General features: G+C 42.2%; 1 long non-coding RNA gene across 1 annotated transcript; it reads left to right on the top strand.

Annotated features, from left to right (window-relative positions):
* The first annotated feature begins 1,506 nt into the window (after positions 1 to 1,506).
* Positions 1,507 to 6,760, top strand: LOC112632207. Its single transcript, XR_003121282.1, has 3 exons — positions 1,507 to 1,655; positions 4,639 to 4,794; positions 6,046 to 6,760. It is a non-coding gene; the product is annotated as an uncharacterized LOC112632207 (long non-coding RNA).
* The last annotated feature ends 10,155 nt before the right edge of the window (positions 6,761 to 16,915 follow it).

Here is a 16,915-nt window from a genome sequence, read left to right as displayed (position 1 = left end):
AGACAAGGAAAGGAAGGAGGCAAATACAGGGTGTATGATAAGAAGTTCGCCATTTGGGACAACTGAGACTCCATCACACTGGGGAACTCTGGGAGACCACGTAGAACGTATTTCAGCATTGTCCCATCAGAGGGGTCAGGGAGCCAGGATAGTTACTCGTACCTCCTTCCCATTAATAGCTGAGGGATGCTCCACGTGTGATAACTCCAGGCATTTCAGCCTGCCCCACCTGCTCAGGCGAAGCTGGGTCCCCCTGCAGCAGAGGAAGCCCGCAGGCAGGCAGTCTTGGGTGCTTACAGAAAAACCCTGCAAGCACCTAGGCTGAGCCTAGGAACTGCTGAGGTCAGAACAGAGCAAACAGAAACTGGGAGGGAAAGAGTGTAAGAAAACAGTTAAAATCCTTAAGGTGACAAAGGGGACAGAAGCTCACAGTGAGCTCACCAGTGTACCTGGCTGATGACCATGACCACATGACACAGGGGAGGTGGGGCTGGGGTTTCCAGGGTCAGGGCTGGGCTAAGAAGGAAGCAGCTTCCATGGGCACATTTCCTGGGCTCGGTGCCCCTCACGGACCTGCTCTGTGTTCCCTTCCCTGTCCTAGGGATGAGCTGGACAACCCACCTGGGCATCAGACTCTAGGAAATGGCAGGGTCCTTAGTCCTCCTGTCACCTTCTAACTTCTCCCTCTTCCCCCAGTCTGCCCTGCCTGAAACAACATGCACTTGCTCCCTGGGTGAGGGCAGCGAGACGTTGCTAAGATGATATCTCCTCTCTCTCCAGCCCAGACCCACAGCCTGACCCCGTAACAATGGCCCCAGAGCCATCACTCTGCAAATAACTGTGGCTGGGTGAGAGGTACCGAAGCCAACATGAGGATCTGAGACAGACACCTGTAATTTCACATTCGGAAAAACCCAGACCTTCAAACAGAAGTGCTATTTCAATTTTCTCACTCCCATTCTTCTTTAACCTCAGACTAAGAGGGGAATAAACCCTCTTTGATTTGTAGACTGAACTCTTTAAAGAGACAGCTTATTCTTTTTCAAATTTATTTTTTCCTTTTGCTTGGGGCAGACACCAGGGGCCCACAATGGGAATTTGGTACCTTGGTTAGATGGCTCAAAAATGCCAAAAGTTACTGTAGGGAATATTGCGCTACCAATCCATCTTTCCTGCTAATCCAAAAGTCAAATAAGTCCATGGAGGGCTTTTTTTTCCTCTAGAATTTCAGGCTCCCTGAGGGCTAATTTCTCGGAAAGCTGCATTAAACTAATAGCACCATAAAAGGCCCATTGTGAGATGTAATTGGTTTGCAGGACTTTCCTATAAAAATAGTAAAAAGACTGCCAGAGGCAGTTTCCAAAGGTCAATTATCTTTGTGTTGCTTCAGTTGAGTGGAGGTCAGTCCCAGAATTCCACTTTATAGGCATATTAATCAAATCTGGGCCTACCCACCCATCTGACCCCATCAGCTGTGAGGGAAGTCACAGGTCCCACCCTTCAGCTGGTTGCCAAAGGGTGTTTGGGGCTCTTCTTTTCCCAAAAAGAGACTGGCCCATTGTCACCAATGCAGAGCTGGAAGCTGAAATTGTTAAGGCAGAATGAAAGGGAGAAAAGCAAGTCCTGAGCACCAAGAAGAAGAGTTGATAACCTCGGTGAGTCACGCAGGCCATGGGGCAGGCAGTGTGCTCAGAGACCAGGCCAGACAGGGCCCTGTCCCCAAGGAGCTAGAGAAGTGGTTGAGCCAGGACTCTTGGTCATATCTGGCATAAACTAACTCACACTAGATTAAGCAAAAGTGAAGTTTAGTTGGCTAACGTAACTGGGAATCTTAAGGATGGATGGATCCAAGGGATCAAAATTGCCAACTATTCATTCTCTCTCTCTCTCTCTTTTTCCCCCTGCCTATCTCTGCCCTGCTGGGCCTTTCTCTCAGATGAGCTCTCTGCCACGTGGCAGTCAAGCAGACATCAGACTTCTTGCCTGTCTTCCCCATTGAGCTATCTCAGCATAAAGTGGAACTTTTTGTCCTACTGTTCATCAATTCCAGGAAAAAACTGGCTAGTCCTGTATGGTTCACGTGCCTATTCCAGACCAATCATTGTATCCAAGGGGTCATAATTATCCGATTTGCTGAGACTGGGTCACATGCCCACCCCTGCTCACCCACTCCTGGTTTTACAGGAACAGAGTTTTCTGCTTTCTCCTCTCAAAGTAAAATCTGAATAATAATTGCTCTTGCAACGCCCTAAGTTCCTAAAAGAATGAATTATTCTCAAGCCCTAGAGTATGCAAGTCTCAATAAGGATGCATGGAAAAGTATAGAAGGATGTGCCAAAATATTAACAACGCTTATGCCTAAATGCTAGGTGTGACTTCTTTTCACCCTTACTGTGTATCACGTTTTCTAATCTTTCTGCAACAAAAATGTATTGCTTGTATCATTTTTAAAAGGAAAAAATAATGCTCAAAACCTATGGATCTAATTACTGTGATTCTATATCCACCAAGCAGCCCTTTGAGGACCGAAATCGGTTTCCAAAGTCAACGTTGCTACTAAAGAGAGATGGATTGACCATCCAGGACACTCGGTGGCCATGTCTTTTAATAATGGTACTCAATCATGCTAGAGTAGCAAGTCCTGGATATATATCTCCTGCTCCCAAAGTGCCAGCCCAACAGCCAACCTCTTCTTGGCCCAATCTGATGGCAGCATCACGAGGTCCTGAAGGATAAGAGTGTGTGCCTTCTCACAATAGCCCTGCTGTGGCTGGCCACGTTTGTGACTAACCACAGAGCAATTACTCATTAGCAGCTGAGTAAAAGCCAGTGCATTTTTCTGTCATCTACATGAAGGGGTGGTCTCTTGATGCAGTCGGTGACAGTTCACACTGAGTATGAAGGGGACGTGTGGTTCCTGGGAGCAGCAGCTGAAACATTCCACCTAGGGTCAGGAGTTCCATGAAGAGTCATTTCTATGTTGGGAATAGAGGTGGAAATTATCAGGCCTTCGAAATAGCTGAAACTTAGATCTTAATATTTGAATAGGATCAAAGCGCCTTGGCATAATACAGTACTTTTTATGGAGTCCTTTGTCACATAGGTATGGAGATACACATGTATTCAGTCAAAAGTATTTTTAAATTTTTATGTCTAGGCTCATCTTGGAGGAGATAGGATTACTGGCCAAATAAGGAATAAAATTATTAAAGCCCCGTTGATGCATCTTAGGTGTGAAACTAAGTGATTAAACACCAAGCGCCAGGCACGGTGGCTCACGCCTGTAATCCCAGCACTTTGTGAGGCCGAGGCGGGCGGATCACGAGGTTAGGAGATCGAGACCATCCTGGCAAACACGGTGAAACCCCATCTCTACTGAAATACAAAAAAATTAGCCGGGCGTGGTGGCGGGTGCCTGTAGTCCCAGCTTCTAGGGAGGCTGAGGCAGGAGAATGGCGTTAACCCGGGAGGTGGCGGAGCTTGCAGTGAGCAGAGATCGCGCCACTGCACTCCAGCCTGGGCGACAGAGCGAGACTCCATCTCAGAAAAAAAAAAAACAAAAAAAAAACCCCACCAAGCTACATTTATAATATTCACATGGACCCTAAACCTGGTATTTCTCCCAAGAAAAATAGCTATTATTTGTAACTAAACTAACGTTTACCATTCATCTCCTATGACTTATCCATATTATTTTAAGTGGTCTCTTACAACAACCCCGAGAATTTTTCAAGATGGGAAGGTAATGAATAATACTAGTGACTGGAAGAACCAGAGTTTAACCCAAGTCTGACTCTGTCCCATCCTTCTTTCTAAGATGCCTACATACCCTTCTCCGCAACACCCCAACTATACCTGCATATAGTATGCCCATCTGTAGACATCCCAGATGTGATTAACTCATGTAGTGTTTGCAGGCCTCATTTTCTGCATCTTCCACGCACTAATATGGGGCGAATGGAAAGGGATGCCAAGTGAAAAAACAAAAAAAACAAAAAACCCTCAAATGAAAAAAACAGAAGGTAGAGTTAACTCTGCAAGAGCTAAATCAATTTAACTCAAAGAGTCTGTCTTACACTACTTAGAAAGTACCAGCTGAACAGTGGGTTCTGAACCAGCTTGGCCCTTTCTGGCTTAAATACAACCTCGCTGGAGGAAATTTCTGAAGTGTCAGGTGGGCATAATTCTAAACATAATGCTAAACATCAACAGGGAAATAAGCCCTGTGGCTATAAATCCCATATGAAATAGTAAAAATGTCTCTGACTAGATAATAGCGTGATACAACGATGTTCCAGAAAGACAAACATAAATGTAAGTTGCTGCCTACTTTAAAGAAGGAGAAGTGTGACAAATTCCCTGTGGCCACTTTGCCAAGTCCTTCATATTAGTGCTTGGAAAGTTACAGGGCCCCGGGGTCTGTTCTCAGACAACGCTTTCTAGCAGGGGTGCCAGCCAAACTGGGTTTATTTCTTCTAATGCTCAGGCTGGGGAATGTACAAATCTTTCTTCAGAGGTTTATAGAAAACAAGACTGACTTATTGAGAGTATGGCTTTTTGTTGTTGTTCTTTACAATAACAAGAGGATTTGGATACACGCTTGGGTTTATAAAGTATAAATCCTGCTTAAATCTATAGAAGTTAATAAGACATGATGGTTCTTTGGAGAAGAAAGCAGCACCTGAGTCAAATTGCACTGAGCAATGTTCTTTGTTGTTGTGAGATATTGATAAATCTCCAGGTCTTCGACAAGGGGAGTCGAGAATAGGAAACTCATTTCAAATCATATCTCAGGTAGGCGTCTGAACCGAAATAAAATGAAAGTCATTAATTTTTTTTCTATTAAGCCACCTAGCACAAGTGGAATCATTCTCTCCTTTTCTTATTTTGACCTGAAATCTGTTAAGGACAAGAGCCAAGATTCCTATCCCAAATCTTCAGAGAACTGCACAAAACTGTTCGTTTCTTTTTTCCTTAACGAAAACAAAATGTGAACAAAACTGTCACTTAATATGGTAATTAATACAGAGAGATATAATTAGCTGCTACAAGCATTCCTTTCTCATCTCAACCATCACTGACACCAAGGAGGTTAACATCTCTATTGCTGTTAGGGTAATAAACCACCTGATGGATAGGTGTGTTCTACTTGTCTTAATTTGGTAACACAACATCTCGAACTAATTTCAGAAGAATCTCCCAAATCCTCTTGGTAGATAAAAACAGGAGGCAGAGACAAAATGCTTCCTCAGGCAAATTTTCACATCTGTAAACATAAATAGCCTTATACCAAATCACTTAACTTTCTGTAAAAACATAAATATGGGTCGCAACAGTAAGACTGCCCAAACTTTGCAACTCAAGGCAAAGCTAGAACAATCTCTCCAGTAACAAACTAAAGAGTGCTCAAGTATTTAACCACCTAAACCAAAACCCATGCCATCACCAGTTTACATAACACCCTAGAACAAAAAGATTAAAACACCATCTTCACTAGGCTGTGTTTAGATGAGGTTGTGCACTGTTTATACTATACCTGGCTTTCCTTTTATTTCAAGAAAATCAAGGCCACTTGACCACAAGATAAAATCCAGGCATGCAGTTTGCCTAGTGGTGAGCATGCTGCCCCTTTAACTGCATCATTCCCTCACCCCTTCGCCACCCTCTCCCTCCACCTGAAACAAAACACGAGCTGCTTGTCTTCCCATTACCTTCTCCTGTGACCAATTTTCTCCCCACATCTCTGGTCATTTCTCACCACTGCCTGTAGCTTTACATCTTCAGTCAGTTCACTGTAGTCTTTGCATATTTTTTTAAATTGGGTGCTTTAATGCAGTTGTCTCAATATAATCAGTTATTAGGTATAATTACTTCTTTATGGGTAGAATTACCATTCCATTAAATTTATTCTTCAGGAAAATGGGGTTGCATAATATTTGAGTCGGAAGCACTTCTTTCAATGTCTCTGCTCCAAGTTTCTGTAATGCATAAATCCTGTCTTTGATAGCCCCGATTCATGATGTCTCCTCTGCTTAAACACTCCAGGTGACAAGAAGGTTCCCATATTTGAGGCAGCCTATTGGGTTGCCTGACTGCGAACATCTATAGAACATTCTGCCTTACATTGCTGGAGACTGTCTCCTACAACTTGAGTCTTTGATACTGGTTTCACTTTCAGGAGCTCTAAGAATATGTCAACTCTCCCTTCTGAGTTGGTGACCCCTCAACCAAGAAGGGACAGTGATCTCATTCCTCTCAGCAGGAGTGTTGAGCTCAGACAGCTATGAAAACCAAAAATCACCCCAGGTAGGTTATGAGGGATTGAAGAGAACCAGAGAGTGGCTCATTCATAGGAAGAAGCTGTGAGTTGGCACCATGTGAGTGTTGTCAGAGATAAATGAAGATCTAACACTGCCAGAGCTTTCAAATCTCCAAGAGAAGCATTCAACCTGAATTGGTATATGAAATATCTCAGGTTTTAAAAGTTGCCAACTGAATCAGAAAATAATTTTAAACACCATGTAGGCCCAATGAAACACATCTCCAAGCCAGATCCAAATCATGGAATTCCCATCACAAGCTGAAATCTACTTCTCTAAAATCTTTTCTTCCCTGACCAGGCATGGTGGCACACACCTGTAGTCCCAGCTACTCAGGAGGCCAAGGCGGGAGAATTGCTTGAGCCCTAGAGTTCGAGGCTAGCCTGGGCAACACAGCAAGACTCTGTCTCTAAAAGTAAAAATAAAATATTTTCTCCAAACTAGAGGTGTGGTGGTTTCTACAACAATGGTAAATGTTTGGGGTCTCTTTTCATTTTTATTTTCCTATACACTGGCCTGCAGAAATGGTTAAATGTCTTGACGGGAGCATGTATTTGCATTTACCTGAAGGTTTTCTTTTTTAAAGCATTTCAATCAAGCCTATCCCCCATGCAAGGTTGGCTGTATGAATACAAGTTAGGTCGTTACAAGTTATTTAGGTAATAAGCCAACATCATTATTTAACAACTCTGAACTGGGGTTCAGAGAGATTATTTAACATCTCTGAACCCTCATTGTCTCATCTTAAAACAGGATTTAAAAGAATATCTTCCTTAGTGGAACTTAATCACTACCAATCCTTTCTGGGCTGCGGTTGCTCCAGAGTTAGTGACTTGCTCCCAAAGGACAGAGTCGAGAAAGGGAGAAACAGTGATTTTACAGTGGGAAACCTGACAATACCACCTTAACCAAATGCTGAAAGTGAACATCATCAGTGAAGCTGTGTGGCTGTCACGTACCTCCTGATATGAGGGAATTTGCCTCTGGGGTATACTTCCCAGAAGGCCATAACCCAATCTAATCATTTAAAAAAATCAAATAATTTTATTTCAGGGGATATTCTACAGAACAGTGTTTCAAGAAGTAGAAAGTAGTCAGTTGGAGCAAATGTAGTTGAGAGATTGTATAAGATTAGGAAAGTTTCTGCTGGATTTAAATGTTTCCAGAAGTATGTTGGAGATCAAAGCTAAATTCTAGAGAATTAAAAAGTGAGAAGGATACAAGGAGTGACAATGGGTTCAAGAAGATTTTCCAGAAGACAAAGAATTGGGGTGAGCTGAGAGGATATGAAATCAAGAAAGACTGTTGTTTTCTTAATGGGTTATGCTAGTACAAATATCTGTAAGATAATGGTAATGAGCTTGTAGAGGAAAAACTAATAATGCAGGAGAGAGGTGAGAAAGCTTGCTAAAATAGCAAGTCCTTGAGAAAGTGAGGAGATAAGTTCCAGAGCACAAGAAGAGTTTGGCCTTTGATAGAAGTATAGCCATAGGCCAGGCACATTGGCTTACACCTGTAATCCTAGTACTGCGGGAGGCTGAGGCAGGAGGATCGCTTGAGCACAGGAGTTTGAGACTGGCCTGAGCAATATAGTGAGACCCTGCCTCTAAAAAAGTTTTTAAAATAAAATTTAAAAAAATTTTTAAATAAAAAAAGAAGTAAGGGCATGTCATACTTCTTAATGATAGGGAAGTAGAGAAGACAGGCACTGCTGAAAGTAGATTTGTAGGTTTATTGGTGGGGAAAGGAGTCAGCCAGCTTGCTTTAGGAAAACAGTAAGGGAAGGAAAGTTCCCTGGAGAGCCTCCAACCCACCCTGCAGGTGCTTGCACCAGATGTTTTGTGCAGATAAGGGAACTTGCACAAGGTGCTTGTCTAAATATGCCCACAGCAGACTAAGGGCCTGTATATGCACTAGGGGAATAGGGTGGAGCCACCAGGAATTTGTGCCTTGTATAAATAGTGAACCTAGACCCATCAGCTTATATATAAAAGCCCTGGTATTCAACTGTGAAGGAGGCAAATGGGAACCTGCTTCTAGGACCCCTCTCTTTGCTGAGAGCTTTCCTTTTGCTTAATAAATTCTACTCCACTTACTCTTCAAGTGTCCACATGCCTAATTTTTCCTGGTCATGAGACAAGAACCCCCGCCCAGCTGAGCTAAGGGGAAAAAAATCCTGCATCAGTGGGAAGATTATGACTTTGGCATTCTCAAAATATGAAGCAAGTCATGAGTTAAAAGTCCGAAAGCAGGTTCCCAGGGTGGTAGAAAGAAGGCAGCAGATGCACACTCACACTAGGAGAGTTGCCAGTCCATTCCAGCAGAGATGGAGGGTCAAGGGAGTTGAAAGTGTTTTCATGGAAACAATAACAATTGTGGGCCACAAAATCTCAGCTGTATAAGAAGGGAAAGAAAACATGAGATAAATAGTAACAAAGTAGGGGAGCTGATGTTTTGAAGTGCTCAACAAAGTTGGAAAACAGTTGTATTGGTTATTCTAGACCATATTATCTGGAAGATTAGGAAGCCATTGTCAGACAACAGAATATGTAAAACCAAGATTTCAAGACTGGTGAAATAATTGGATGGTGACATGAGGTAGAAGGGAGAAAAAGTTGTTGGAACTGAGGAACTCAAGGAACTAAGAGCCCTGGGGCATTGCGTGAGTCATCCACACAGTTGCTGAAGTCATTAGAAGCAATAAGAGATTTAGGGATGGAAAAGTAAACACTAAGACAAAGGGTAAGGCTCTTGGGGCATGAGGAGCATGGCCAGGAGGTGGGTAGGTAGATGAATGCAATCTGAAGGATTGGTGGATGGTAGAGCCAGGTGGTCCAAATTCAAATACATTGACATTCACAAGAAAAAAAGAATAAGAATGAATGCAGTAATGCAGAGCAAGGATGACACCTACTCCATGTTCTCAACCTGAAGAGCATGGCGTACGTGAGATTTAACAAGAAAAAGGTCTACATTTAAGAGGGCTACAAGGGTAACAGGGTTAAGCTGGGTCTCCTTTGCAGCAAGAAAATAAAGGGGAACTTCCATACAGAGAAAAGGTTAAGGACATAGGGAAGTTTGCTAACCACAGGTAAGAGTTCAGAGGGTGCAATAAGGTAGAGGAGGGGTGGGGGATTGGGTAAACCCAGTTAGATTAGAGATTGAGGTAAACCATTATGTGTGGCTTGATAAGATTAATCAAAGGGGCTTATCAGTTCAAGTCTTGCCTCCAGAAATCAAGTTCCATGATCCAGGAGACTGCTTCCTCTCCCTGGTGAAGCTGTGTGTGTGTGAATGGGGGCTTCTCTCATGGAGGAGATACTGTATATAAAGCAGCTATTCTCAAGCCCCACTGAGCATCAGAATCACCTGGGAGCTTTAAAAAGTCCTGATGCCCACATCACACCAAGGCCAGTGAAATCAGAATCTCTGGAGAGGGACCCAGACATCAATATTACTAAAAGTTCCCCAGGTGATTCCCATGTACAACCAGGTTTGAGAATGCAGATTCCTCTTCCAAAGATTCTGTGGTGTAGCCAGACATCAGGGTTTTTTAAAGCCTTTGTGATGGAAGCTATTACTGTTTTTTGTTATGCTTATTAAATTCTCGCCTGGGTGTGGTGGCTCATTCCTGTAATCTCAGCACTTTGGGAGGCTGAGGCAGGAGAACTGCTGGAACCTGGGAGGCAGAGGTGGCGGTGAGCTGAGATTGCGCCACTGCACTCCAGCCCCGGCAACAGTGTGAGACTCTGTCTCAAAAAATAAAAAATAAAAATAAATTAAAATAAATTAAAAAAATAAATAAATTCCCTTGCACTGTGACAGTGGGAAGGAGAAAAAGGAACTGTCTTAGTTTAAGCCACAGAAGAGAAGTGTTATTTTGGAACTCGAGGAAAGAGTTCCTGGCATTCTGTCTCAGATGAAGTGTAAAAAAGATTAACCACTTATGTGAAAGAGACAGAATTGATACAATATACTTTAATAGCCATTCAACTTCCTAATATCTATTTAAAGAGCATAATATAAGGCCTCATAATCCATTGAAGATCCTTGACCATATCCACTCAGACAACAGTTAAGCAGTTGCCATGATGTTTATTATCCTTCAACTGACCACTTAGAACAATATTTTAAAACTTTCCAGGCTATTATTAGGAGCGAAGAGATGATTTTTAGGTAAGTGCTGACAATTATTGGGCACTTACTATGTGCCAGGCACTATGCACATATCACATGTAGTCTCCTATAATCCTCACAGGAATTCAGTGAGATGGGTGCTATTATTACTCTCATTTTACTACTGAATATCCAAAAGCTGGAGAGGTTTCTTAACATGCCTGAGATCAAACAGCCATAAGAGGAAAAGCGTGCATTCAAATTTAAGAGACATCTGCACTCTTAATGTTCAACACTGCATTATTCACAATAGCCACGATATGAACCAAAAAAAGTATTAAGAAATGAATGAATGGATAGAGAAAATGTGGTATATATACACAATGGAATACTATTCAACCTTGATAAGAAGAAAATTCTGTCACTTGCAACAACATGGATGAACCTGGAGGACATTACACTAAGTGAAATAAGCCTGGCACAGAAAGACAAATACCACATGATCTCACTTACATGTGGAATCTAAAAAAGCTAAACTTATAAAAGTAGAGAGTAGAATGGTGGTTACCAGAGGCTGGGAGGATGGGAAAAGGGTATGGGAAGATGTTGATCAAAGAGTAAAAAGTTACAGTTAGGAGGGATAAGTTTTTGAAATCTATTGCACAACATGGTGACTATAGTCAATAAAAGTGTATTGTATATTTCAAAATTTAAAATAAAAATTAAAAAAATGAAACTCTAACCTCACATCCTACATAAAGTTAACTCTAAATAGGTAATAAATATGAATATAAAAGCGAAAACTATAATCAAACTTCTACAGAAAATGCAGGTAAAATTCCTTACTATCAAGTAGGCAAAAATTACTTAGACAAAACAAGAAAAGTACAAACTACATCAGCAAAAGAACAAGTTGGGCCTTATTAAAATTCAAAATGTCTGCTCTTCAAACTACACTGTTAAGAAAATGAAAAGGTAAGCCACAGACTGAACAAAAATACTTTTAAATGTGTGAGATGCATTTAAAGCAGAGCTTAGAGGGAAATGTATAGTTTTAAAGGCTAAGTTTTTTTTTTTTTTTTTTTTTAAGGGCTAAAATCGATTACCTCAAGAAGCCAAAAAAAGATGATATTATACTCAAGTAAAAAAAACACTAAGTATTAGGGCAGAAATCAATGAAATTAAAAAAAACATGGACAAGAAAAATCAAAAAAAGAAAAAGCTGGTTCTTTAGAAATACCAATAAAATTGTATTGATAAAGTCCTAGCTAAATTCATCAAGAAAAAAAGCAGAGAAGATTCAAATTACCAATATCCAGAATAAAATAATCACTTGTTCAGATCCTACTAATGTTAAGGGTAGTAAAATAAGTATTTTTTAAAACTTTATGTCAATAAAGTCAACAATTTATATAAAATAGATAAATTCATTGAAAGATACAAACTATCAAAAGTGACACAAGAGGAAACAGAAAATCTGAAGAGCCCTATACCTATTTAAAATCTTTCTATAAGAAAAAATGTAATTTCAGATTGCTTTACTGGCAAATTATATCAAACATTTAAGGAAGAAATAATACCAATATTACACAAAGTAGCTCAGGAAATAGTAGAGGAGGAGGATTTCTTAATTCAGTTTATGAAGCCAGCTAAAAATACTGAAACCAGACAGATACATTATGAGAAAAGTATAGACAACATCCCGCAGGAACATAGTTGTATAAGTCCTTAACAGCATATCAAATCTAATCTGATTTAAATCTAATCCAATACTATGTAAAAATGATATTGTGACCAAATGGTGTTTACCCAAAGAGTGCAAAGTTGGTTTAACATTTAAAAATCAAACTAATTCACCATGTCAATAAAACAAAACAACAAAAAAATTAGCCTAACATATGCAGAAAAAATACTAATGGAATTCGATATCCATGTCTGATTAAAACACAGCAAACAAGAAATAGAAGGGAACTTCCTCAACTTAATAAAAGGCATCTGTAAAAATCCTACAGCTAACATTGTATTCATGATGAAAGATGTAATACTTTTCCTTCTACCATTAAGAAGGCAGAAATGTTGCTCTCACCGTTTTAATTTAGCATTGTACTGGAAGTCCTGGCTAGTGCAATGTGATGGTTAATAGTGAGTGTCAACTTGATTGGATTGAAGGATACAAAGTGTTGATCCTGGGTGTGTCTGTTAGGGTGTTGCCAAAGGAGATTAACATTTGAGTCAGTGGGCTGGGGGAGACAGATCCACCCTTAATCAGCTGCCAGCAAATATAAAGCAGGGAGAAAAACGTGAGAGACTAGCCTTGCTTCCCAGCCTACATCTTTCTCCCGTGCTGGATGTTTCCTGCCTTCAAATATCGGACTCCAAGTTCTTCAGTTTTGGGACTCAAACTGGCTCTCCTTGCTCTTCAGCTTGCAGATGGCCTATTGAGGGACCTTGTGATTGTATAAGTTAATACTTAATATACTCCCATATATATATGGGAATATATATATACACACACACACACACACACACACTCCCCTTTGTATACATACTCCCCTTTATATACTTTTTTTTTTTTTTTTTGAGATGAAGTCTTGCTCTGTTGCCAGGCTGGAGTGCAGTGGAGTGATCTCGACTCACTACAGTCTCCACCTCCCAGGTTCAAGTGATTCCCCTGTGTCAGCCTCCCAAGTAGCTGGGACTACAGGCGCATGCCACCATGCCTGGCTAATTTTTTTGTATTTTAGTAGAGACTAGGTTTCACCATGGTGGCCAGGATGGTCTCAATCTCCTGACCTCGTGATCCACCCGCCTCAGCCTCCCAAAGTGCTGGGATTACAGGCATGAGCCACAGCGCCCGGCCATACATATTTATATGTATATAAAGGGGAATACACACACACACACACACACACATATATATATATGCACCTTATTAGTTCTGTCCCTCTAGAGAACCTTAATACAGATTTTGATACTAGAAGTGGTTCTAGAAGAACAGAATATTAAGGATGCAGTTATTTCATTGGTTTTGGGGTTTCTGGAGTTGGCTGCTTAATATGATTAGACCCCAAAATGCTAAGGACTGTTACTTCTAATAGTATGGAAAACACTGATAGTCCTTGGTGTGAACTGTTATGAACCAGAAACGCACCAATCCCCAACCCAAATACTATTACATAAAGTTAACAATACTTAAATGCTGATATGAAAAGGAAATAAAATGAAGATATTTTCTTAGTACAAGTATATAAATGCCCAAACATGTTTTTAACAAAAGGAGGAGGAAATACTCATGACAATTACAGTCCTCATTTCTGCAGTTGGTCACATGGTCCTAGCTGGTACTGATGACTACCTTCTTCTACTATCCATTCTACTACCCTCTCTACTACCCTTTGCTTTCAGCAAGCACCTCAGCAGGTCGTGTCTTTTTTTCCTGCTGGAGGAAGGTTCAATCCTGAAGGGTGTGGGCCATTTGTAGTCCTGCCTGGATTGGGCTGTTGTAGTTTCCCATTGACCTTAATCACAGGGCATGGAAATACTAAGAGATGCCCTAATGGATCTCCTGTATTCCATGCATACTCTTCCTTACCTCTGTTGCAGAGTAGTAGACTGATTTCATCTTGATAATCTAGGTCAATCACCCCAGTCAACACCGTAACTCCCTTCTTAGCCTGTTAACTTAAAGGTAGGAGAAGCCAAAAGTGTCCAGGTGGCAATTTTAACATCCAGTTTAATGGAATCATTGTTATGTCTTCTGGCAGCAGCGTTCCTCCCTCTGGAACTAAGACCTCTAGGCCAGCAGAACGTAATGTTGCAAGAATAGGAAGCAAAAATTTTGCTGGTGGATGACTAGGGGTGATGGTGAGTGGTGCCACTTCCACTTCCACCCCTGATTCCTGGACCCTTGAATCCTGGCTAAGGGAGGAACAGTACCATATATTGGATGCTGATTCAGAGCATACATGGCCTTCTGGAGAACTTTGCCCCAGCCCTGCAAAGTATTGTCATCTAGTTGGCGTTGTAATTGTGACTTCAAAAGGCCATTCCACCATTCTATCAATCCAGCTGCTTCAGGATGATGGGGAACATAATGAGACCAGTGAATTCCATGAGCATGAGTCCACTGCCACACTTCCTTAGCCATAAAGTGAGTGCCTTGGTCAGAGGCAATGCTGTGTGGAACACCTTGACTGTGGATAAGGCATTCCATGAGTCCACAGATGGCAGCCTTGGCAGAAGCACTGCATGCAGGATAGGCAAACCCATATTCAGAGTAAGTGTCTATTCCAGTGAGGACAAACCTCTGCCCTTTCCATGATGGAAGAGGTCCAATATAATTAACCTGTCACCAGCTAGCTGGCTGATCACCCCGAGGAATGGTGCCATATCGAGGGCTCAGTGTTGGTCTCTGCTGCTGGCAAACTGGGCACTCAGCAGTGGCCATAGCCAGGTCAACCTTGGTGAGTGGAAGCCCATGTTGCTGAGCCTATGTGTTGCCTCTATCCTTGCCACCATTGCCACTTTGTTCATGGGCCCATTGGGCAATGACAGGGGTGGCTGGGGAAGGAGGCTGAGTGGTGTCCACAGAATGGGTCAACCTATCCACTTGATTATTAAAATCCTCCTCTGCTAAGGTCACCCATTGGTGAGCACTCACATGGGATACAAATATTTTCACAGTATTTGACCACTCAGAGAAGTCCATCTACATACCTCTTCCCCAAATTTGTCACCAATTTTCCAATTATGCCTCTTCCGAGTCCCTGACCATCCAGCCAAACCATTGGCTACAGCCCATGAATCAGTATATAATCACACATCTGGCCATTTCTCCTTCCCTGCAAAGTGCACAACTAGGTGCACTGCTCGAAGTTCTGCCCACTGGGAAGATTTCCCTTCACTGCTGTCCTTCAAGTATGTCCTAGAAAGGAGCTGCAGTGCTGCAGCTGTCCACTTTCAGGTGGTGCTTGCATATCATGCAGAGCCATCTCTGAACCAGGCCTTAGTCTTCTCTTCCTCTGTCAACTGCTGTTAGGGAACTCCCCATGAGGCCATCGGTGCAGGCTGGAGAAGAGAAGGCAGGGTGGCAGGAGTGGAAACCATGGGCATTTGAGCCACTTCCTCATGTAACTTGTGCCTTCAAGACCTGCTTGAACCCGATCACATATATACCACTTCCATTTGATGATAAAATGTTGCTGTGCATGACCCACTTTATGGCTAGATGGGTCAGAAAGCACTCAGTTCGTGATAGGCAGTTCAGGTTGCAAGGTGACTTGGTGATCCATAGTCAAATGTTCAGTTTCCACCAAAGCCCAGTAACAGGCCAAAAGCTGTCTCTCAAAAGGAGAGTAGTTATCTGCAGAAGATGGTAGAGCCTTGCTCCAAAATCCTAGAGGCCTCTGCTGTGATTCATCTATGAGGGCCTGCCAAAGACTCCAAACAGCATCCCTATCTGCCACTGACACCTCAAGCACCATTGGATCTGCTGGGTCATAAGGCCCAAGTGGCAGAGCAGCTTGCACAGCAGCCCGGACCTGTTGCAGAGCCTTCTCCTGTTCTGGACCCCACTCAAAACTGGCAGCCTTTTGGGTCACTCAATAAATGGGCCAGAGTAACACCCCTAAATGAGGAATGTGTTGCCTCCAAAATCCAAATAGGCCCACTAGGCATTGTGCCTCTTTCTTGGTTGTAGGAGGGGCCAAATGCAGCAACTTTCCCCTCACATTAGAAGGAATATCTCAATAGGCCCCACACCACTGGACCTCTGGAAACTTTACTGAAATACAAGGTCCCTGAATTTTAGTCTGATCTATTTCACATCCTCTGGGATGCAAATGTCTCACCAATAAGTACAGTGTGCTTGCTGCTTCTTGCTCACTGGATCCAATCAGCATGATGTCATCAATGTAATGGGTCAGTGTGATATCTTGAGGAAGCGTGGTGATCAAGGTCTCTCCGAATAAGATTATGACACAAAGCCAGAGAGTTGATACATCCCTAAGGTAGGACAGTGAAGGCATATTGCTGGCCTTGCCAGTTGAAGGCAAATTGCTTCTAGTGGGCCTTATGAACAGGAATGGAGAAAAAGGCATTTGCCAAGTCAGTAGCTGTATACCAGGTACCAGGAGTACCAGGAGTGTTAATTTTCTCAAGCAATGAAACCACATCTGGTACAGCAGCTGCAATTGGAATCACCACTTGGTTAAGCTTATGACAATCCACTGTCATTCTCCAAGATCCATCTGTCTTCTGCACAGGTAGAGGCAGCTCTAATGGCTTCCATTTGGCCTTTCCCACCATAATAGTCTTCACCCTACCAGCCAGAGAGCCAATGTGGGGGTACTACCAGCTGCTAAGTATGTCTATACCAATTATGCATTCTGGCACTGGGGAAATGACCACAGGATGAGTTCGGGGTCCCACTGGACCCACTGTAAGTCAAATCTGAGCTAAAACTCCATTAATCACCTGAC

This window comes from Theropithecus gelada, chromosome 9 (assembly GCF_003255815.1).
Source record: "Theropithecus gelada isolate Dixy chromosome 9, Tgel_1.0, whole genome shotgun sequence".
NCBI classification, from domain to species: Eukaryota; Metazoa; Chordata; class Mammalia; order Primates; family Cercopithecidae; genus Theropithecus; species Theropithecus gelada.
Note: the sequence above shows the minus strand (reverse complement) of the source record. Positions and strands in the feature narration are given on the sequence as shown.